Here is a 25,232-nt window from a genome sequence, read left to right on the forward strand (position 1 = left end):
CCTTCTTCGTGAGCGGCGTGCTAAAATAATATGGTTAATATCAAAGGCTTGGCACGTGTTCGCACTGAAGGACTAAAGCGCACTCCTGTCTTTCCAAACCTACCCATAAATTGTAAACAAGGGCTCATGTTACCAGGTGAACGCGTAAATTTTGACTAAAAACTTTCCGCGTGGACGCTGAAAAAAATGCATTCAAATCACTTTTAATGCAAAGCATTAGTTAGTTGCGCCTTCTGACCATTCTGCCTTCGTAAAAAACGTGTTAAACTCTCATTGCCCGTAAGCGGCGCTGCAGTACGCACTCCTCTCCACCCAAAATATGAAGCAATCATTTAAAGCCGGTGTTATGGTAGCGCGCGAAGTCTCGCTGACGTTTGTGATTGCGACGTAAACTATTCACAAAAACCGTTAGTTTCGGTTCTAGAAATGAGCCATGAAGACTACAACAATATCAGCAGCCGGCGTGGGCAAAGTGTTTACTTAAAAGTTGGGTCGGAGATGCAGTTTCAAATAAAAAGAACAGTTTCATCGATTGTCGAAGACTGAAGGCAACGTAGAGAGTGTAGATGAACAAAGTTTACTCAATATCAAAGAGGGTGCGTCGTTAGTCTCATGAACACGAAGCTGTCGAATATCGTGTGCAACCACCGTGGTGGTTCCTGCAACATTTCCTCTTCTACAGCATTGATCAATTCAAAGTAATTAAAAGCAACCCTCCCAAGTAGTACCATGTCATTTCAAGTAATTATAGAATTTGCTCAAGCCAAACCATGCCCGTTTCGCAATCAAAGGCAATCATGAATTCTATGAATAAAGCGTTTAATTTTTTACGCGTGGGCGTATATGCCTGAACATTAAAGATTCGCGTCGAAGGTGTGCGTATGAAGACTTTCAATAAAAAGAGCGTGCCACAGGAAAAGGAACCCGAAGGTATCTCAAACACAGCGCAGTGGTATACATGCCCACGGAGGAGCCTATACCGGCGTAGGTGTAACGGAAAAGGCTTTGTTAAACGCGTTACCAATTCCACCGTTTGAGTTAGTCAACAAGTTGAATCAAACAATTGTTCAGCAAATTTCAAGGACACATGCCATCGTAAAATCAGTACGTCGATGTTTAAAAGGACTCTGCAACACTCCCGATAAACGCTTTCACTCTTTCCTTCGAGTGTGGATCCGAAGCATTGTGAAAGGTGCATTTATCGATAGAACGGAGCGCCATTGCGTCATTTGCTCGTCGAAGCCAGGACGCCTTCCGTTTCTGCTTTGCTTTTGCGGCGACGTTTTTAAAGGGGCCCTAAATGGGGTGGCGAAAGCTATAAGAACTGGAGGTTTCACCCTTTCCTCACCTCTCAAAGCGCTGTGAATGCTACGAGTAGGTAAGCTCGAGAAAACAAACTAGAGACACTTCTCAGGGCGCTAGCGGTCCGAGGTACGCGCAGGCATTGGCTCCGCTCGGGGGTTCGTCCGGCTTTTTATTTTTAGAAGCCAGCGTGCATGCTCCGCCCACTACACTCTTAGTAGCGTCCCGGATGACGTCCTATTTATATGCGGTGGGCAGTCTCAATGCTATGAAATGAGATGCCCTGACAGACTTCTTTTCCGTGACAAAAGCTCAGGTGGTTGCATCAGGATTATATGCTGCACCAACGACCCGTGTCAAGGCTATAAACTAGCAGACAGCCTGACGCCAGGAATAAAATAAAAAAGGGGGGTAATCCTGAAGCTCCGAGCGATATGTGTCTTGCGGCGCATGCGCGTATTCCTCCTCACACAATGGCCCGCGAGCTTCCTTTGCGGTGGCCGACGACGTGGCTAAAGCCGAAAAACATTCAAAAACATCTTGCGCGCACATGCGCAGTAGGAGCGGAAAAAAGGTTCGCGCGCGGCGAGCTGTGGTCCGGTGATTGGTCTCTATCGCGCATGTGCGAGGAATTTCAGCGCGGAGCAAGTTGGGGTCCCGCGCTTTGACTCTTGCTGTGTGTAGTTCATACTTAGTTCCGAGCGTTCACACTTTCTTGACCACGTTCACTTCCGCTGACATCAAATGTGTGCTTCGAGGTCGGTGTAACAGTGGAAACAACTGCGAATGCGATGGGTTTATTAGGGCCACCGGGAACCCAAGCCAAGCAGCGGCGCCATGTCAAGCCGGCTGGTGTGTGTATTGCGGGCATAGCCCGGTTGAACACGAAATGATAGGTAATTCTCTGGATTTCTTGTTTTTTTTTTTTTTCGAGAGTTGGGGGTCGCAGGCTGTAAGAATTAGTGTTTGCAGACAACTAGTAAGAGCCACGAAATTATGCCTTTTTCGTCGTCGTAAGAAGCCCGCGGCAAAACCGTCCTCCGATAATCGTGGTCGTACGGTAAATTTGACGTGCTTAATAGAGAGGATTCGGTTTCCCAGTGCGGCGGCCGTTTTGGGATCCAGGCGAAAAATGAGAACGTTTGCACATATGAGGTACTTCCGTTGCCGTAATGAGTACCGTGGTGCCATAAAGAAATTGCATTTTTACACGCGTTTCATTGTCCAGGTCAACGCACATAAAACCCAGCTTGAATTTTATATTTTTCAATATTCCGTGGCCGCTGCTTGTCATTTTCGGTAGGCGTAGCAAAAAGTTCGGTAACGTTTTTTCGTTACTAGGTTTTCGCGTCGTCATTTCGGCTAGTGACTTTTCTGGCACAATGAGTAGTTTGGATTCTGTGGCGATTTGTAAACGTCATTACGGTGCGTTTTTTAACTGGTAAAGTTTTCACATGAAGCAACATTCATGAGTAACACCAGCCGTTATCTTGTTGTGTTCCGCACGGCTGTCGTCTGCCTGGAGTGTCAACTCGCGGTTTGCTGAAACATGATAGCAAGGCAGCGCAAATGCGGCGCGTCGCCGGCGTGGAGGTCGCTGGAAGCGGTGGCTTCTAATGTTGTTACAGATGCGCTGGCTGTTGCTCGGTGCGCGCAGTTTACCTATGCTTTAGCAAAAGATATTGCTAGAAATTTTGTTCTATCTTTAATAAAATGTTTTACGCCATACTATTAGCGGGAATTATTTCATAAAAAGAAACAAGGGCACGTTACTATCCGCATGTAACAGAGAACAGAGTTTCTTACAACGTCCAATTGACGTGTCGGCGTCAAATAAAATTATGGCAACGTTTTCTCGCACGCCTTTGCAATAAAAAAGCGCTGATTCTGATTGTGGGGTTTAACGCGCCGACGCAACGCAGGCGATGAGGCGCGCCGTAGTGGAGGGCTCCGGATTAATTTTGACCACCTGGGGATCTTTATCGTGCGCCGAAATCTCGTACACACGGGCTTTTTTGCTTTTCGCCTCCATCAGAAAAGCGGCCGCCGCGGCCGGGAATCGAACCCGCGACCTTGTGCTTAGCAGCGCAACGCCTTAGCAACTGAGCCACCGCGGCGGGTAATAATAATAAAAAAAAAGCGCTGAGCCTTCCTATGTATATGAAGAAAACATCCTTTTGGAGAGGGTTTGAATCTACAAGCAGTAAGAAAGCAATAATTGTTTAAACTACAGCGATGCACTTGCCTGATTTATTATATTTTGACATATCTGCTAACGCGTTGGTGATACTTCTGCTGCAACCCTTCAGGCTATAAGGCTATACTGTTATACCGCCGATAAATAACGCCACCATTTTGTACCTGGTCACTTTTTCATCTGCCGCTTCTTTTCTTCACGCAGTGCCAACACAACAGATTGCTACCCGTAACTCAACGTTTTTGAAATGTTTACAACGCTGTTTCCATTCCAGCGCGACGAAATTCCAGAAGAAGCAGCTCCCGGGCCACAGATTGCTTAGGGCGATTCTACAAATGCCATCTACGTCATCGGAAGTGGTGTACCTGGACCATAATTGAAGCCCGGAGAATGTACTTTTTCTTTATTTGGTAATATATTACATTAAGGACATGAGATACCCGTCAGCTTTAGGCCAAACGTTGGGCGTTATACAATCAGAAGCCTGCAAAAAAGACGAGTTTCCTCCAAGCTTTGTAAGCAGCAAGCTGCTGAAAATTCCATAAATGAAAACAATAATTTTATCTTGACAGGTTGTTATTTGCTCTTCTACAAAAAATGATTTTCATTTGTGTGTTCCTTAAGGGCAATCTGCTAATATTTGTATTTGTTATTTCAGTTTTAGTCTTTTGTGTTCACATTTGTATTTTGGATATCAAATAAAAAGAAAACATCGTTCCTTGGACATGGTGTCTTTATGTAATTTTCATCTCACACTTGTGCATGCTCATCAATTCGAGAATGACAAAATACTTAACATTTACATACCTAACTCAGTTCTCTGGTCGTGTCCCAAGCTTGTATGAGTAGACTATCTCTTCAAGATCCGGATAGGTTTAAGGTATACCGATATTTGCTTTACAGCTTTGCTTGCAGCATGGAACTATGAATATAGGGAGTTTTTTTTTTTTTCGTGGTATGTGCATTGAGGTCTGATAAATGAGGTGGCAAAACACTGTGAAATTATAAAGGTAAAACCTCATCGCATGAAAACTGAGGTCATGAAGATGTCCCAGACGTGCACAAATTACAAATTTGTTAGTGCAATTGCAGCCATTGCAACCCATTTATTGGTGGCATTGTTTTATATGGTGTAAACATACGATGCACAAGGGTGCGTTCATGCCCAAGTGCTATGGTTTTCATGAAGTGCCTTCAAAAAATGTTGAAAATGCTGAACCGCAACTTTGCACTTCCGCGTACAATAATGTAACTCGTTAATAACGGAAGCGCGAATGAAACAAGGCCATTTCAAAAATTGCATAAATTCAAAGAATTGTCTACTAATGCGCAGCATCCTTATTTCGCTTCTCATGAGTGTGAGTCTTTTAGAGCCAATTTTCTCGGTTTTTTCAAGTCCGGTCCGTCCAATTATCTCCATTTACCCTATTATAATGATCACAGGTGTGACTTGCTCCAAATCTGCATTTTTTTGTAAATGAAGGGCGTTACAAGGCTCAGAATTTTCTGTATTTTTTATATTGTTCTTGTTCTTTTGTTTTTCAAAATTCTGTTCGATCAATTATCTCCATCTACGCTATGATAACGATTACAAGTGAAATTTCCGCTAAATCTGCATTATTGTGGAAACGCAGGGCGTTATACGGTGCGCCATGTTCCGTAATTTTTTATATTTTTCTTAATTTTTAGTTTCTAAACACTTTGTTTGACAAATGATCTTCATTTACGATATTATACCGATTAAAGGTGGAACTTCCGGGAAACCTGCATTTTTATGGAAATGCAGGGCGTTACAAGTTACACGGCCGAGCGCTTATCCGGTCTGCGCGAGAAAACAGTAAGATATTTTTTGTGTGATCGCGATCCATCAAAAAAAAAAAAAACGCAGTATCTAGAGGGCCGTCCGACGGCTCTTTAACTGGGCGTCAACGCAGCAATTCTGCAGGCGTCGCGACACAATGTTATGTAGATTGAGTGATTTAATATTCCTTCATTAAATTACCAGATGCGTAATTTACTATCGCTCCCCTATTACAAAACCAAAGGTCAAGGCATGTAACCGCACCATCAGAAGAGCTACGAGGAGCAGAAAAAATTCAGTACACCATTTCATGCTTGGTATACTTGCTACTCGTGACGAGACAGCTCTTATTTCAGCACGACAGTGCGCCTTACGTGCTAGCTATATGCAAGCATTGCGAGCACTGTCCGCCAATGACCAAGAATACTTTTGATAACAAGGCAGAAGAACTGTTATCAATTCCGTTTGCATCGATGGAATAAATCCCCGCACGGCGCATTATACTGTTGGAACGGGCACACAGCATGACAAAATGTTTCCGCTCGTACCATAGTACTTAGATTCCCGCAAACCGTAGTATTATGCCTCTTTGGTACAGCGATTCAAAAATGGCGGTATAAAGAAAGACACTCGCCCCCGAATGTGTTATTTTAGACTCCTGCGTGACGCACAACAGCATGCAGTATACTTATAAGCCCATGTTAGCACGCCCCAGCAGCCCGTGGGTCGTGGCGCAGTGGTTATGACATCCGCCTCTTGATGTGTTGTAGTAGACCCAGGTTCGATTCTCCGTTACGTCTAGTGCTTAAATGTCCTGCATGATGTAACATATGTTAGAGGATTCGTCAAGGGATGCTGGCGTTGGCCTGGCAATGCGAGCGAAATAAGGAACAGAGGAAATTAGTTCTGGCCGAATGGCTCTTTTTTTTTTTTTTTTTTTAGGGAAAAGCAACAAGGCCGGTTATTTTAGGGGCCGTATGATTTGGGAGTCGCTTCGTAAGCGGGAATAGATTAGCATAACGGGCCGCGTAGAAAAATTACGGCCAGCTGCCCGCCGAACACACGGCCCGGGGTTTAAAGGGACACTGAAGTGAATTTGTCAAGCTCCCGTTTTTGCTTGCACTGCGTAGACTGGCTCAAATTAGCACACTTTTCATCGTTTATCCGGTTGACAAATCGGTAATTATTTTACAAAGCGCGAAAGAAGAAAAACTACCATGCGCAGTTTGCGGCGGCCGCACCAACTAAGGCTGTGACGTTGAGAGGAGGGGCGCCGTGATTGGACGATGCCCAAGGTTAGCAATCACACAAGTTTCGTTTTCGGTTTCGGTTCTGTAAAACATAACCAATGGCTTTGTTGGATGGGCATTCTCAATATCTCAGTAATCATCGTACCGCGCTTCTGCCATGTTGTCGGCTGTAAAATGCACAAGATAAGCCTCCCAGGACGGCTTGTAGTCGTAGCATTCACTAGCCGAGACCTACGCAGTGCATGAACGCCCTCCGCGTACCCGCAGACGCCCAAATGTCATGCGCTTTTCCCCCATATTTGGAGCTTGCCTCCCTCATGCCTGTATCGTAAAAAGCGTCTTCGCACCAGGCCAAGGGTCTGTTCATTCTGGCCTGTGCCCACTGCCTGCAAGCAGTCGGTGCTTATGGCAACAGCACGCCAACGAGAACTCGCTAGCGCGCCAGTGCCAGCCTGCGCGCGTTTTGTGAACTAGTTCGTGTAGCCATGAACGTTGCGGCCCCAAAAAAGCTGAACTCAATATAGAAAACATCGGCGGAAAACAAAAAAGTTAACTTACAAAAAAAAAAAAGCACGTACCCGCGGGGATTCGAACTCGTGACTCGCAAAACATTTGGGGTGAATTCCTAGCGCCCCAGACTGCTAGGCCACGGAGCGGAACGGGAATGCCTTGCTAATATAGGGTATATATTGTACAACCGGTTTACACTTTTATTTAGTTTTGGCATTTCAAGCCGCTTAGGTGACTATTTGTTGTACTGCGATCGTGCAGTAAGCGTCGCCCGAGTTTCCACAGTAGCTCACGTCTAGCAATTGCATTTCGTAGACGGAAAAGCGTTCGCAGATGCGTATAGTCGTGCTGCTGACCGCTGTGCTTGTTCGCCCAGCGCAAAAAAGTGCTTCCCGCGCCCTAGTTTTACGCTGTACGGTAAAAATATCAGTTGATTTTATTTCCTTAGTATCTATATTGACTTCGCTGACTCTTCTCCCGCCTTTAAGAGGCCTTATATTTTCCTACTGGCGTACCAGTCAGCGAAGCGTCGCATGTGCAGCGCTTGTGTGAAGCGACCTTGACTTGGAGCTAGATACAGTGTACAAACAAACCAAGTAAAGAAAGGCACATTCTTCCATTCACAAACGTGTCCTGGCTTCGTTTCAACTAAGCGAACGAATTGCGACCAAGCAATTTTTTTAACCTCCTTGATTGCGACGACCCGCCGGCGGCCGGCGGACGAAACGCTGGGCCGACTGACTCTGTCGGCCGGGGAGCCGTGCAGTAGCGCAGCCGTGGCGCAGCCAATTGCCAGCTCATCCCCTCCTGACGTCACACAAAAACGTCACAGAAAATGGGCGAGCGTAAAGAGAGGAGGACAGCGTTTTCGAATTAGTTTTTCTACTAAATAAAATCGCGTAAACGCGCCTAGAGTGGTCGAAACATGGCCTGGGGACTCCAGACTACAATTTGCGCTAGTAATCCCGCAATGTTTACATATCACTTCAGTGTCCCTTTTTAAGTGACCCTCTAGTTAGGCAGCCCTGAAGAGGGCCGCGTGTTCGGTGGGCCGCGTGTTTGGCGGGCCGCTTGCGCTCGAGGCCGTTCTGCATGCGGTTCGGAAAACCAGGAATTGACTAAGAGTGTACTGGCTGCGTGGCACTGCTTTTCGCGTCGGCGGTGCTAGCGATAGCACGTCAGTTTTCGCAAAAAAAGACTGCATCGTCGCAGTTATTCGGTCACCGCTTTATGAAGCCGCGCCGACAGCACAATCTTTCACCACACTATCGTCCCCTTTGACGAAGTTGTAACCTGATTTTCAGAAATAGTCTGGATCTGTCGGGCGGCGACGAGTTTTTTCTGCTGCGGTGTGGGCCGATTCGTGCGTGGTCCATGTCCACCGTGAAGGAAGAGGTGTGCCGGGGTCACGCGGGTAGCGTTTCTTCCTGCAGACGACACTATGGGCTTGTCAGCATTATTCATATCTTGTAAAACGACGTTCGATAACAAAATCAGCTAAGCTCGTGTGACGGATGGCGACGATCGACATTCATCCCTACAAAGATACGCCGTGTCTGAGTGTCGCTCTCGTAGACACCGCCCGAGCCGCCCAAACCACCGGCGGCTTCCCCAAGAGCCGCAAACACCGATTGGCTGCAGCATTCGATTGAACCCGCCAATAGCGGCGCCGTAGTAGCTGCGTCGTAGAGCCTACGTCAGAAGCAAAAAAGGCTTTTCCGTGGTATAGGCTTCTCCGTGGGCATGCGCTGTGTTTGAGATACGTGCGGGTTCCTTTTCCTGTGGCACGCTCTTTTTTATTGAAAGTCTTCATACGCACACCTTCGACGCGAATCTTTAAAGGAGTACTGACACGAAATTTTTATGTTACGTTTTTTTCGCTGCTATGCGTGCCTACAAGCCCACTAATCATAGAATGACAGATTAGACGGTCGAGCGCAGCGTAAACATTCATTTACGGCGTCGTTTATTCGTGCCAGTTTCGGTTTCGACAAAAAAACGCCGAGCGGCCGCCATGACAGCATGTATCACATGGCGTCACCATTCTTGCCCTATCGCTGCCTCTCTGGAAGCGCGCGCGAGCGAGCACACGCGCGCGCCCAGACCAGCCGAGGTCTTCGCCGTCTCCACAGGCCCGGGCAGCATGACGTCAGTCCCAAAACCATGACGTGTACACACGCCGGAGCAGCGCGCACCAACCACAGCCAGCGCGTCGGCTTCGTCACGGGAGCCCCGACGTCGACAGTTTGGGGCACGTAGCAGATGATGTCACGTCGACCCGCTCTGGCCTTTCTCGTGCGGGCGAAGATTAAAATGGATTTTAAATATGTTTCGCTGAACGGTTGCTGCTTGCTGGGAGATATCTCCTGATAAAAAGAAAGCGTTTTACATAGTTTTCTCAGCTTTGAAATTTTGTGTCAGTACTCCTTTAATGTTCAGGCATATAAGCCCACGCGTAAAAAATTAAACGCTTTATTCATAGAATTCATGATTGCCTTTGATTGCGAAACGTGCATGGTTTGGCTTGAGAAGATTCTATAATTACTTGAAATGACATGGTACTACTTAGGAGGGTTGCTTTTAATTACTTTGAATTGATCGATGCTGTAGAAAAGGAAATGTTGCAGGAACCACCACGGTGGTTGCACACGATATTCGACAGCTTCGTGTTCATGAGACTAACGACGCACCCTCTTTGATATTGAGTAAACTTTGTTCATCTACACTCTCTACGTTGCCTTCAGTCGACGACAATCGATGAAAATGATCGTTTTATTTGAAACTGCATCTCCGACCCAACTTTTAAGTAAACACTTTGCCCACGCCGGCTGCTGATATTGTTGTAGTCTTCATGGCTCGTTGCTAGAACCGAAACTAACGATTTTTGTGAATAGTTTACGACGCAATCACAAACGTCAGCGAGACTTCGCGCGCTACCAAAACACCGGCTTTAAATGATTGCTTCATATTTTGGGTGGAGAGGAGTGCGTACTGCAGCGCCGCTTACGGGCAATGAGAGTTTAACACGTTTTTTACGAAGGCAGAATGGTCAGAAGGCGCAACTAACTAATGCTTTGCATTAAAGCGATTTGAATGCATTTTTTTCAGCGTCCACGCGGAAAGTTTTTAGTCAAAATTTACGCGTTCACCTAGTAACATGAGCCCTTGTTTACAATTTATGGGTAGGTTTGGAAAGACAGGAGTGCGCTTAAGTCCTTCAGTGCGAACACGTGCCAAGCCTTTTATATTAACCTTACTTTTTGAGCCCGCTGCCCTCAAATACGAAGAAAGTGCTTCCCACGAGAGAGGAGAACAGATCGCTATCATGCTCCCTTGAATGACAAGCCCCTCTATAGACCACTAAAAGTAAATTTTTTTTTTTTTGCAGGCTTGTGTCGTTTCAAGATGCCTAGTGTCCGGCCATTTCTTCGTATTTTATGCTTCGCACAACCCATTTTCAGCAACGCGAGAAGCACACACCAGGCGCGAATCCACGATAACAACGTGCGGTGCAGTCTTATCTGAGTGATGTTCCTTATTATGCTTCTGCGCGGCGCGACGTACTGACGATATACTAGACAACTAGCATAGGTCATGCACGCAAAAACAGAAGGAAATTTGAAAAAATTGATAAAAGCACGCTGCAATATTTGATTCCACTCTGTCGACAGATGCCCACGATTTGCAAGCGCCTGCTTACGAAGCTGGGGCTCGGCGCTTTTCGGCTCCGAAAAGTGATGGAATAGCTACCGACCAAAAAAAAAAAAAAGGACTGCTGCGTGGAAAGAGATACTCCTTGTTATTGCGAGTGACTGAGACGAACCGGGCTTCCGTAACAGCGCTTCTATTCAAGCGACTTTGAGGAGCCTGTGTGTAAGAGTTATAAGCCGAGTACGCGCTTATAAATCCGTACCATGCAGTGCCTGAGCGCTAACCGTTTTTGGCCCCTTTGACTTGCAGCTTGTTCAGACAGACTCGGCTGCTTTGAATATTGCGAAAGAAAAAAAAATCCTGCGAGCCTCAGACTACCAACATGAGCCTCGTCATCGTCTCATTCCAGCTCCTACGTACCTCTCTCGACCCTGCCGAATGCTGACGTTAACGTCTTTGTGGCCACGCATTCCCACTAATACCTTCAGGCGTACACTCTAAGAAGTCCCCGTAGTGCGTCTTCCCCACAATGCTCCAGAATGACCAAACGAAGTGGCTTAGTGTGCGAATGCGGTGACTGACGGTGCACAGAATTTAGTTTGAGTGAAGAAGGGCACCTGCATGCACTGGGACATTGCGCAATGCAAAACGGCATTCACGCAATAGGGGCGCCGTAGTATTCAGCGCCAGCTGCGTCGTAGAGCCTACGTCAGAAGAAAAAAAAGTTACGTCAAAGCTCTGTTGAATGCTGGCAAGGCTTCACATGCAAACAAGGAAAGAAAAAAGCGCTTCTCTCGATAGCGCGCTTGATATCGCGACCTAGTTAGGGCCCCTTTAAAACTGGCCATCGAGTGTGTTCATTGCTGCAGCTGAAAGGAAGCCGGCGAATGGCCGCTAGATCGTTCTAGTGACGTAATTGGAGAGCTGGGATAACGCTGAGGTTTTTAAAGAGAGAAAAGTATTTCGAGCCAGTTTCTAAGATATCTCATGGGCATAGAGAGGTAATTTTGAGCTGAGGTACTTTGTGACCCCTTATTCGAGGTGCTGGATGTGTTTGTTGACTACGTTCTGAAAGCATTTAGGATTTAGAAAAAAACTAAAGAAGGTGTTTCAGGGTCCCTTTAAAGTCTTGGGGGATGCGTCGGCGGCAGCCAAGAAAGTGCGTGGTCAGGCAACCTTTTTCTGTCCGAGTGTGGAGCATCTCAACGGAGGAAAGACTGTAGATGTCCGGTATATCCAATGTATTGCAGAAAGTGCGGCGGAAGCACATCACTTTGGTCACGCCTTTCCACGCAGAATCGGTGTTGCTCCGTTCTGCGGCTAACTTCCGATAGATTTTGCTGCGTCCGTCTATTCCTTTCACGTTTGCTCGCATGATCAGCTGCCATTGGAACGAAAGTAGCGTCAAAGGATGCGAGTACACCTGATTTCCCACATATTGCGCGGCTTCCGCCGATTTTTTCCGCGTTTCCGTGCCCGAGCGCGCCCTACAATCTGCTATTTGAACGGAAGTAGCGGCAGAGAGGCGACGCCCAGCGGGTGAGAATGGGAAGGAATAGCGGGATCCGTGGACATGCTAACATGGCGGGAGCGGATTCACGAGAAGTGACGTCAGGGCGTCTACTGAGTATTCTTTCCCCCGTGAGAATCTCAATTGAGTTCATATGGGTGGTGTTACGACTCTTGGTGCCTGGCCGATGATGGACTCAGTTGATCTCGCGAACGGGCAACATCGGGAACAAGTAGAACAAAGAAAGGACTTTATACTAGCATGATTCGAGTCGGGAAGAACAGGGCACGCGCTCACCTGAGCGCGGGGTCAAATAAATCCGTTCTGGTGCTCCCCTATTCCCATTATCTACGCTGTGGTTAGGACTGCAAGATGATCCCCACAAAGTTCTCACAGACTACACTCAAACTGAGAGGGCACTCTTCCCTCTCCCTCATGAGGATGCCTCGTGGACGTCGCTGACGCTGTCTTCCAGGGGTCAGAGGCCGTTAGACCACCAAAAAGACGGGTGCAGACACCTGGGAATGTTTCACATGCCTGAGCGTCCGGTGGCCCTCGGGACAACGTGTAATTGACGTCGAACCACTCGCCTAGGAAAAGTCGAGAGTAGCGCGCTTCGGAACAAGAAGGAGAGAAGCGCAACCGCGGAGTCGTAAACGATAGGACCCTAGCGGCATGCCGTCCACGTAAAGGCTTTGGGAGGCCGAGGCCTCAAAAAGGCGACCGCCGCGTCCTGCGCCCATCCGCCGCTGTAACATGGGAAAGAACACCCCGCGTGCAAGGAAAAGAGTTGTACTTTGTAGCCATCTCTACGCGTTTCGATGCCCATGCAAGTTTTGTTCGCGCTCGTGCTGTCCACGTTGTCCGCCTGTATTCTTTAAAAAGTGTGTCTCTGGTAACCTCAAGCGCAGTCTACGGACATGCAAAACCAACTATCCCGATTCCTTACCTTACCGAAGAAAAAGAGTTGTTAAACAACACTCAGCGCTCGAGCGCTACCACTCGCATTTACCTTAGTGAAACTAATTTCCCTTTTGCGCCTGAGAGTACGTGTCCTAAACTCGAAGGTTCCCGTCGCGGGCATATGAAGCTCGCGGATAAAAATCTGCATTTCGCTAAGATTAAGGCCAGTGGCGGAGCTGCCGCGGCGAAATATACTGCACGTAATTTAGTCGTCTCCCACTGGGCTTAAAATAAGATTAATAATTAGACAAACTACGACAAAAAATTCGTTAGACAATGAGAGTATATTTAGATCAACAGTGACGCAGAAATGGCAAACTATGCTCGTGTGGAATACGGGTTCACTTCGTGGAACGACTCTTTCTTACCAAGCTTTAAAAAAAAAAAAATTACACCATCTTCCCGTGGAGAACCCTGATGAGGATGCGAAGCATCATGGCGGTTTCGTGTGGTTCCATTGTGCTGCCGTTATGTTGAGTGATCTGGTGTTTACTAGCGCCAGAGGGAATTGCGCGTCCGGGTCCACACCGGGGGCAAAGGCACGCAAGTACTGTTGTGTTACGGTGAGTAGGCGGTGATTCTCGAGGCGCCGAAACTCGTCCATCATGTTCTTGTCGATGTTGTCGTCTCTGAGTTAGAATCGGTATCTCCGTCAGCGTTGGTGAGGTAAAGGTTGTTGACATTGGTGCACCGGCTGAGAGCAATGTACACGCCCTCCTCTTCGCAGCTTTGTCTTCTCCTTCTTCTTCTTCGGCGGTTCCCTTACGGGAAGGTGACGACGGGGGATGAACGCGAAGCTATCTCGTGATGGATTCTTTGGTTGGCCAATCCCTAGGGGCATCCTGCCACAATCATTATCAGAGGTGCTCCGGACGGGGCGAGAGCAACGTACATGCCCTCCTCTTCGCAGCTTTGTATTCTTCTCCTTCTTCATCGGTTCCCCTACGGGAAGATGATGACGGTGGTTGAACGCGAAGCTATCTCGTGATGGATTCTTTGGTCGGCCAATCCCTAGGGGCATCCTGCCACAATCAGCATCAGAGGTGCTGCGGACGGGGCTGGTTGAGCTGCAAGGCGCGTGGCGCTTCCCGCCACAGCTTTCCCACGGGAAATTGAACATCCTCCTTTAAAGTTTTCAGTTCGTCGTTTCCTTGACGTTCAGCTTCACGTGCCTTCGTTGTATCAGTAGCTTCTTGACGTAGTTTGAATGAGTCAAGGACATAAGGCGCGTTCGTAGCACTTGCTCCTGACCCGGTTTTGTAGCGTAGTGGTAAGAGCACCGCGTACCTCCCGTTGCGGCCAGAGAGTCGTGGGATCGAAAGCGGGCGCCGCTAACTATTTCTTTTTTTTATATAGTGTAGGGGGAGAGGGGCGGACGATGGACGTTCGCCGGACATAGCCCCGAGCAAGAGATGGTTCGCATCTAAAATTCACAGGTGAAAAATCACGCGAGATATGAACGAACTTGACGAACGATTGATTTTAAAAAGTAAGGTGGCGGGACACAAGGGGAAAAATAAAGACCGGATGGAATGAAAAAAGAAGTTTAGGACACCAGAAGAAGGATCCAAGCAATTTTAAAGACATGCAGATGATCGAAAACCCTTCCGATCAATCCCTTCCGAAAGCCAAATAATGAAAGTCAAAATTTTATTTTTATAAATAAACTTCCTAATTCGACAGGAGCAGGAATGAGTGTTTATTTGATTATTGTTTAGTCATCTAGGAAACAAATTTGTAAAAAATGCATGGGCCTATAATTATTTAAATTGCTTTCATCGCTGCACATGTAAATTATAGATACTTTAGCTGTTCTCATAGCTGCGGGGAAAAGGCATAACTCGAGGGCTAAATTCAAAATGCGCGTATGTGCATGGGCAACATGCTTAAGATCATTATTGCCTAGTTTAGCCTCTGTTATTGACGTCTAAAGCCCTGTTTTTTTTTGTTTTTTTATCATCCAAGCGCCTGTCTTGTCTAAATCCATTCTGCACTTCCCAAAAGATTTCATTTTCTTCGATTCATGCTTGAATTTCTGATTTCATCGCCTGCAATACGAATCTAAACACCACTGAAGTTACTTAGAATGGTCTGTATGAATCAATACTGGCTTTCTTGCCATATTAAATTCATCCTACTGCCCTAACCCTGACAGCCCAAAATGCCTCCACTGCGGACAACCGATTCCTTCAACAGACCATGTGTGCATCCCTAAATGCGGATTGTGCTCCCAACCCCATACCACGGCGGGGAAAGATTGTTCGCGCCAGTTCATCCCCAACTGGCCGACAAGCAAGACGTCCACACAAGCCACCGACAAGGTAAGCTGGTCTGCTCTTGCCTTTCGTGCTCCCACTGCTCAACTCTCTCCCAACGCGACACACAAAACTATCCCCCGGTATCCCCACTCACACCACTCGCCACCACTATCCCTCCGGCACTCCTCGACCTGATCAAAAACGTACAACAACAAAATGCCGACCAAATACGCCGGGTAGAAGCCCTTCAAGCAGAGCGAGCCCCCCAGTCCCAATCACCCCGCCCATCCCCGTGGTTACTCCTCCCCTCACACAAGCCGACGTAGAGGAAATCATCGACGCACAGCATCCCAAAAGTTCAGCAGCAGGTACAACAGTCTACAGAATACCTCAGCAAAATGATAACAAACTCCGCCAAAGGTATGTTTGATCTCCTTTCGGAATACATTCCCTCGCTTGAACGCGCCCTTCTCCTGGACCACCTACCTCAAGCCAAGAAGTATAAACCTGATTACTTATAGACCCGCAACGCACGTGCCCCTGACCATCTAGCAATCGAATTGGCGATCGTTTAAAAGTAAACGAGCAGCCCCCGATCTGTACGTTTCCGCAAACCCGCCGGATGTCATTGTATTGCAAGAAACTGACACGCCATACTCCAGTCTTAGCAGTTACGATACTTGCACTAATTCTCCTCACCAGCGCACGGCCATCGCCATCACCCTGTCACTTACAGCCCAGGTAATACGAATTACGTCGTCCATCGACCACGTCTTCGTTGAAATCCTTCCTTATATGCCGCAAGCACCAAACATATACATACTGAACGTCTACATCCCGCCCACACAACCCCTATCCGCCATCGAAGCCCACCTCAGCGCGGTGGTGCGGCACATTCGCAACAACCCATGCCTACTCCTGGGCGATTTCAACGCCCCTCACGTTACGTGAGGCTATCCTCACGCCTCCACAAAGGCACGGCTCTGCTGCAAGCAACACAGCACCACCACTTCCCCTGCAGAAGGATTTGACCCAGCCAACACGTCTAGGCACTAGCGTGACCCCAGACACCACACCGGATTTCACATTTAGCCACCGACCTTGTATGGTTTTTGCGAAGAGGTACTTTAGGATATCTACAATGGGTCCACAGCTGCAATCATCCTCCATAAGGAGAGCAGTAAAATACCTATAAGAAAGGGCATCAGACAAGGTGACACAATCTATTCAATGTTATTCACAGCATGTTTACAAGAAGTATTCAAAACGTTGGATTGGGAACAGGTGGGAGTAAGGGTTAATGGAGAATACCTCAGTAACATCAGATTTGCTGATGACGTTGCCTTGCTAAGTAACTTGGGGGACGAATTGCAAAGCATGCTTTCCGCACTGGACAAACAGAGTAGAACCGTGGGCCGGAAAATTAATATGCAGAAAACCAAAGTAATGATCAATAACCTCGGGAAAGCACAGCGATTTGAGATAGGGGGCGAAGCAATAGAAGTGGTAAGCGAATATATCTACTTAGGCCAAGTTGTGACTCCGGATCCTAACCATGAGGCAGAGGTAATTAGAAGGATAAGAATGGGGTGGAGTGCATTCGGCAGGCATTCTCAGATAATGAATGGCAGCCTACCACCATTGCCCCTGAAGAAGAAAGTGTGTGACAGCTGCATCTTACCGGTACTCACCGACGGGGCAGAAACTTGGAGGCTCACTAAGATGGTTCAACTTAAATTGAGAACGACTCAGCGAGCAATGGAACGGAAGATGATGGGCGTAACATTAAGGGACATGAAGAGAGCGGAGTGGATCAGGGAATAAACGCGTGTTAAGGACATATTAGTAGAAATTAAGAAGACATGGACGCGGGCAGGGCACGTAATGCGAAAGCAAGATAACCGTTGCTCATTAAGGGTAACAGAGTGGCAGAGTGGATCCCTAGAGAAGGCAAGCGTTGCAGGGGGGGGGGGGGGGCAGAAAGTTAGATGGGCAGATGAGATCAAGAAATTTGTGGGGATATATTGGTCGCAGTTAGCACAGGACCGGGGTAATTGGAGATTAATGGGAGAGGAATTTGCCCTGCAGTGGGCGTAGATAGGCTGGGGATGATGATGATGACTTTAGGCAGTGACCACTGCATCATTTCCCTCCCCGTTCCACTCACCACTATCCGTCGCAAGACGGGCACGGCGCAGCTCACTGACTGGCAAGCCTTCTGCGAAGCTCCACTTCCAACCATACTGCGGAATGATAACCTAGAGCAATGGGCGCAACAACTTAATCTACAAAACTCTCACACTTAGAAAATCAGGCTCATGCAGGATCTACCGGCAGTAGACAACGATCTCGATCATCTATGGACGGCCCGACGTAGCCTACTGAACCGATGGCGCCGAAATAAAGACAATTTGAAGCTTAAGCGTCGTATTGCGCAGATTACAGAAGATGCTCTCAAATACGCCAAACAACTGCAAGCCCAAAACTGGCGCGGATTTTGTGACCAAATGAATGGCAATCACAACCCAGAAAGCCTGATACATCCGACACCATCCTACTGGGAAACATCCCAGTCTAAACTGCCACTTCGCAAAACATAGCCCGACTTACCCACAACCACTCTCAACCGCCTCATCAACTACTCTCCGAGATCTGCCACAGGTTATTCGAACCCGCGTCATCTCTTACAACTCCCTCACACCAGGACTACGCCGGCACCCCCAATCCTCAGAGCGATGGCCCTTTTACCCAGGACGAACTCACGCAAGCACTCACCCGGCTAACCCGCACAACAGCACCCAGACACGACTTAATAACGTACAAGCTACTTCGTTACCTTAACGACGATCACTTAAGATATCTCCTTGCCTGTTACAACCACCACTGGACTAATGGCACAGTACCGCCCCAGTGGCGCCATGCAGATATCACTTTACTTCCCAAGCCTCAGAAACTCATCACGTTTGACAACTTACGACCGATATCCCTCACATCCTGCGTGGGCAAACTTTTTGAACATCTGGTGATTCGCCGTCTAACGGACTTCCTTGAAGACACCGACCGGTTACCTCACACCATATTCGGGTTCTGTACTCACCCCTCGGCGCAAGACGTCCACCTACAACTCAAAGAATGGATTCTCGACTGCCTCAGCAAAGTTAACCCCAGTTCCGTCCTTGCTCTCGATATACGCATGAAATAACGTAACTCACACAGCCTTTTTCCGCCAACTTCAAACCGCGGGCTGCGGATCTGCCACATATAACTAAGTGAGAAACTTTTTGACAAATCGAACTGCCACTCCTCACATTGGCCCTCATCAGACAGAGACGTTTCACACCCCGGCAAAGGGCACTACTCAAGTCTTGGTGGTCTCCCTACTACTTTTCAATATAGCGCTCCTGGGACTCCGGACAGTGCTGGAACAAATTTCCCACGTGTCGCACGCTTTATATGCAGACGACCTCCCCATATGGTCCAACACAGGCTCTACCGGAGAATAACAAGATAGTCTTGAAGAGGCAATAGACACGACGCTCCAATATCTCCAAACTTGTGGTCTCTGCTGCGGCCCATCAAAATCCGCCTTACTCGTCCTCCGAGCACGAACCCGGGGCCGCCCACCAAACCCTACCACCGGCCCGTCACTCACTCTCAACGGGCAAGCAATCCCCACCGCCAAAACCCTCCGCATCCTAGGAGTCCACTATCACCACGACGACTCCAGAGCCGCGTACCTCCCCAAACTTATACAGACAGTCTCCCAACTTACACACCTAATTCAACAAATATGCTCTCGCTGACACGGACTCAAGGAAACAGAAAACTGCCGCATCATACAAGCAATGCTGATCAACCGCATCACCTACGGGGCACCCTATCTTACCTTAAAACCACAAGAACATGCCAAGATCGATCTCCTAATATTCAAACCTTACAAGACAGCCCTTGGCCTGCCCACCTTCACTTCTACCAACCGCTTACTGAAACTGGGTCTACTGAAAGTCCGCTACAGGCAGTTGATAAGGTATCCGTCCTAACGCTTAGCTCCCCGTACGTGACGAACGCGGTCGTGAACGGTACATTTACGCAGTACTAGCCCGATGTTCCTATTACCGGAAATCTGTACGATGCCTACATCGCCTAGAAAGCTGTGGGCGATGCAGCTGATCATGAGGACGCAGACGAGCCCTGAGAATTGCCTACAACGACAGAAGCAACAAAGATGCGGCGCCTTCTACGCAACAAGGTAGAATGTAGCCGTGGCGACAAACAATTAATGCGATGCATTGAGCAGCTCGAGAGCGCTTGTCTGGGACCAGATGAAAATGCGAAACAGGCGAGCATCACGCAGTTACGTCTTCCTCAATAACACATTATTTTTAATTGCGAATTTTTTTTGCTTTTATAAGCACCCATGGGAAAAGGAGCCCTTGTTATCAGCATTATCTCTTATTTCTGTGACCTGGCCACACATTTTCGGCATTTCGCTTAACTGGAAACTCCGCTTATCTCGACATTTTCAGCGTATTTTACGACTTTGAGTTAACTAGGGATTACTGTAGTTGTTCTCAAACGGCCGCATTGGATGTTTCTGATCTCGCGCGTAGGTTAACGACGGGATTTTAACCCTTTCGGTAATACAGGCGGCATTTTGAATGCAATCGTTATGACTTCTGGTCTATTTACAGCAGCGCGTTCGCGCTAAACGCGTAGGCGGAGCGCCTAGCTGGATGAATGCAAGAAGTCGTGCATATACGATTGGAGTCATCGCTTGCTAACCGTGCTCGGTGGATAATGGCTTGGTTATTTTAGCGTATAATATTCGCACACGACCACAGTGGCCTACCTATATGTACTTCCTTGATCCTTAAACTGATCAGCTCGTAAGCCTTTCTCGCATAAAAGCCTTTCTCTGGTAGCGCCGCCAGGGGAGTAATGCTGCATTAGCTCACAAAAGGTTGAATCTTCCTCCACTCCCAAGGAGAGAAACGTGCTCCTTCCTCTTAAAGGAAGAATCTTGCTACCACTTAGGGAGGAAAACATGATACATTCCTGTTTCACCCTTAAGGGAGAAACCACAACACCTTTTTTTCTTAGTGTGTGGGCCGCTCGGTGCTTATGAAAGTTTTGATGGGAAGGAAGGTAGGAATAGTACAGGAAAGGCAAGGAGGTTAACCAGAATACTGTCCGGTTGGCTACCCCACTCAGGGGGGGGGGGGAGGGGATACGGGAAATGAAAGCGAAAGAAAGGACAGCGGTACATATAAAGGAAAAAATGAGAGAAAGAAAAGTAGAAAAAACACAAGGCGTGACCAGGCAACTACAAAGGCTGTACAAACAACACACACAACCAGAAAATGCACAAAACTAATACGGTCCACTGATAAAATTGGCGAACTAAGGGCACTGCACTATAGTAATGTCCCTACAATCGTTCAGACAGGCCCGTGTCCTTCAAAAAGAGCAGTAGGGCTTTTATAGCCTTTTCGGCCTGTGACGGACAACGCCTATGGCACAAAATTGTCTGCGCTGTAAGGGGTAGGTCGTCGAGTCGGCTAAGTGTGGTGGAGAGCTGTTGCCTCGGCGTTATGAAGCGGTCACAATGGCACAGAAGGTGTTCAATCGTCTCGTCGGTGGCACAAGCATCACAAGCAGGGCTGTTGGCCATTCCAATGGTGTAGGAGTAAGCAGCGGTGAAGGCAACACCTAGCCACAGGCGACAAAGTAAGGTGACGTCCGAGCGTGGCACGTTATTAGGTAGGTGGCGCTGCAAATCTGGGTCGAGTGAGTAAAGACGAGCGTTTGAGAACTCAGGTGTATTCCACTTAGCGAGAGTGACCTCCCGGGCAATGGACCGCAGCGACCTTGCTGCATCAGTGCGTGATAGAGGGATTCGGGTCAATCTTGCACTTGTGTGGGCGCCATGAGCCGCTGTATCCGCCTGTTCGTTCCCAGTAATGCCGCAGTGGCTTGGGAGCCACTGGAAAACAATATCATGTCTATTCCTGACTAATGTGTCATATAAGCACCGGATTTCAGCCACAAGTTGTTCGTATGGGCCGCGGCGGAGGGCAGATTGGATGCACTGAAGAGCGGACCTCGAGTCGCATAGCACAACCGATTTTTCTGGCGATTCCCGCTGGATGAATAGAAGGGCCTCCCGAATAGCTGCCAATTCAGAAGCGGTTGACGTCGTCGAGTTTGAATGCTTAAAATGAATTTCGGTCTACTTTTGTGGTATCATAACAGCGCCGGCAGAACTGGACGTGGTGACCGATCCATCCGTGTAGACATGAACCCGGTCTCTGTATGCCTCATGTAGAAAGAGTAGGGATAGCTGTTCAAGACCGCTAGGTGGAAGGTCCGCTTTCTTTTTTATTCCCGGGATGTTTAAGTGCAGTTCTGGCTGTGACAGGCACCAAAGTGGCGACGACGGCCGAGACGGAGGTGCATAGCTCGATGGCAAGCTCCCACTGTGAGCGGCAACCACCTTACAAAAAGATGCCTGCGGTCGTGTTGAAGGTAGAGATGCAAGGTGGTGATGGGGCAACCGGGTGAGTTGCCTAATGTGTGCCCTCCGTGTCTCCACTGTCATGTGGCTTATGATCGGGTGATCCCTTGGAACGCAAATTGTGGCCACAGTTTAGGCGCTACGCGGGAGACCGAGACATGTACGAAGACCCTGGGCCTGTATGGCCTGAATTGCCTGTAGGTTGGTTTTACATGTGTTGGTTAATACAGGCAGGCTGTAACACAAAACACCGAGAAACAGGGCATCGTATAGACGTAACATTGAGTGCACGGAGACACCCCACGTCTTTCCGGCCAGAAACTTGAATAGCTGGACCACTGCAGTTAGCCTTTTTTTCAGGTATGAAACTAGAGGAGTCCATCATATATCCCGGTCCACGACAACTCCCAGAAAACGGTGACTTTTGAAGTAAGCAATATGTTGTCCATTTAAAGAAATCTTATACTGCGACATTTTTTTGCGGGTGAAAGCAACCAGTGCACATTTCTCCGGAGATATTTCCGGGCCTTTTCGACGCAGGAACAAAGATGTTAGAGTTGCGGCTTTCTGAAGTCGTGCCCGAATCTGAGGGCGTGAAACTCCTGATGCCCAAATGCAGATGTCATCAGCATAGATGGAAAGGTGGACGTTGGTTAGAAATGCGGTAGTAAGTCCTATCAACGTGAGGTTAAACAATGTAGGGCTAAGCACACTTCCTTGCGGGACTCCACGAGAAACAAAGTGCTGTGATGTTGGGCCATCTGAAGTCTCAACGAAAAAATATCTTCCTGACAGAAAGCTTTGGATCCATCTAAATGTCCGTCCACCGACTCCTGCATCTTGTAGGCCGCCTAAAACGGCGTCATGTATTACGTTATCGTACTCTCCTTTTATGTCTAGAAACAAAGCGGCTGACAAACGTTTGAGTGATTTGTTGTGCTGTACCGATGTGACAAGGTCAATTACGTTGTCGATGGATGAACGTCCCCGTCGGAATCCAGCCATAGCATGGGGGTAAATTTTACGGTGCTCAAGGTACCATTCCAAACGACCTAAAACCATCCTTTCCATTAATTTCCAATGCCGCTTGCAAGGGCTATAGGACGATATGATGCCGGGTCAAGGGGAGACTTGCTGCTTTAAGAACTGGGACCAGGCGGTTACCCTTCCAATCCTCAGGGACCAAACCATCTTGCCATGACTAGTTCAGCCGATACAAAAGAGTGTGACGGGCTTCTTGGCCGAGGTAACGCAGGGCGGCGTACGTCACTCCGTCTGGTCCTGGTGAAGATCTACTTCGGCACAGATGTAACGCCGCATCGAGCTCTTCCATTGAAAATGGGACGTCCATGCAGGAGTCGCGTGATACGGGGACGACGCGTATGTCCGCTTGGCTGGTCGAAGCTGGACCATTGGCGATTCTTAAGCAAAAGTCCTCCGCTACGTCGACCTCTCGGCGTTTCTGATGAAGCGCCAAAGCACTGAAAGGCAGACGTTGCTGTGTTGTTGCTCGAAGGCCCCTGACAGTGTTGATTTGATTTGATTGATTGTAGGGTTTAACGCGCCGACGCAACGCAGGCGATGAGGCGCGCCGTAGTGGAGGGCTCCGGATTAATTTTGACCACCTGGGGGTCTTTATCGTGCGCCGAAATCTCGTACACACGGGCGTTTTTGCCTTGCACCTCCATCAGAAAAGCGGCCGCCGTGGCCGGGAATCGAACCCGCGACCTCGTGCTCAGCAGCGCAACGCCTTAGCCACTGAGCCACCGCGGCGGGTCCCTGACAGTGTTCCAGATGTGGTATAGAGGTTTCCGAGGATCAAGTTTCTCGCAGAATGATTTCCAGCGCTGTGCTTTTACTTGTACGATGCGACGTTGAATTTTTTTCTGTGTACGTCGGGCCTCCCGAAGGTCATGAATAGACTTAGTGCGCCTGTATCGTCGTTCTGCACGACGACGAATAGCTCTGAGATGTTCTAGCACTTCGTCAAATTCTGTAAGCTTGGGATGCACCCGGAAAGAACGCATGGAATCTTGCGCAGTGCTGGTTACGGCACTTTCAAAAGTCGAGGAGAGCCCTTTGCAGCAGAGATCTTCCATGCGAGATTTAAACCTCTTCCAGTCTATTCGACGAATGGTTTTGCCAGGAAGAAAACCATCAAAGCCCTTGATCCTCAGGTATGTTGGAAGGTTGTCACTTCCACGGGTTTCCATGTCTGTAAACCATTGAATGCTGTCAATGAGACTTCTCGAGACAAAAGCCAAATCCAGACAGCTACTATACGTCGTACCGCGAAGAAATGTTGGGCTGCCATCGTTGACACAGCAAAGCTCATGACGGGACGCCAGTGAAACCAGTTTTCGACCTCTTGGATCATTTCTATGGCTTCCCCAGAGCATATGATGGGCATTAAAGTCCCCCATAAGGACCCAAGGACCAGGGGTGTCTCTGATGATTTTGTCTAATCTGTTGGAATCGAAGCGTCCTGAAGGAGATAAATAAACTCCTATGAGTGTGAACGAGACACTTTTCCTCTTCACTGTGAGGCAAATGTATTGGTTGCTGTAATGAGGTTCCACAGAATGGAGATTATATGTTAGTTCCCGTCGGACGAAAACCAGGACTTTACTAGAAGCATCACTAGCTGTTGACACAAATGCTTCATATCCAGAGAGCCTGAACCCGTCCGTGGCGTTCGGTTCGCAAATGACGATGACGGGGAAATTGTTTATAAACACAAACTGTTTAAAGTCCGAAAAACTGGGCTTGAGGCCTCTTGCATTCCATTGGAGTATGGTGGCCCGTTTGACTTCATCCCGAAAGGATCTTGAATTAGAGGCCATGATGCTCCGAAGGGACATTAAGCTGTGGTAGGAGCGTCGCAGTAAACCCCAAAATGACAGGTTCCAGGTTCAGCATGGTCTCCAGAATGGTTTTGAATAAGCTTGGTGTCATGGAACCAACGTGGGACCGGAGGGCTGTAAAAAGGGCTCGTACAACTTTTGAATAGTCGTCTACCTTGACCTTCCTTGAAAGGGCACGACGCTCCCTCAAGACGTTGGCGTACTGATCGCGTCCGCGTTGAACTGCAGGAGTGGTGCAGGAATCTCGTGGCTCTGGTTGTGCAATGCTGGCGCTAGGTTCCGGGCTTTTTGTCGCCTTTAAGGACTCCTGTGGAAGCAGGACCGGAAAACTATCACTGTCTGGTGGCGGTGGAGGTGATTTGAGTCCCTCAATGAAAGCCTTCCTCCTGTGTAGCGCGCTAACGCGAAATGG

This window comes from Haemaphysalis longicornis, unplaced genomic scaffold (assembly GCF_048455015.1).
Source record: "Haemaphysalis longicornis isolate Haplotype H1 unplaced genomic scaffold, Haemaphysalis longicornis Haplotype H1 scaffold_1, whole genome shotgun sequence".
In the NCBI taxonomy this organism is placed as follows: domain Eukaryota; kingdom Metazoa; phylum Arthropoda; class Arachnida; order Ixodida; family Ixodidae; genus Haemaphysalis; species Haemaphysalis longicornis.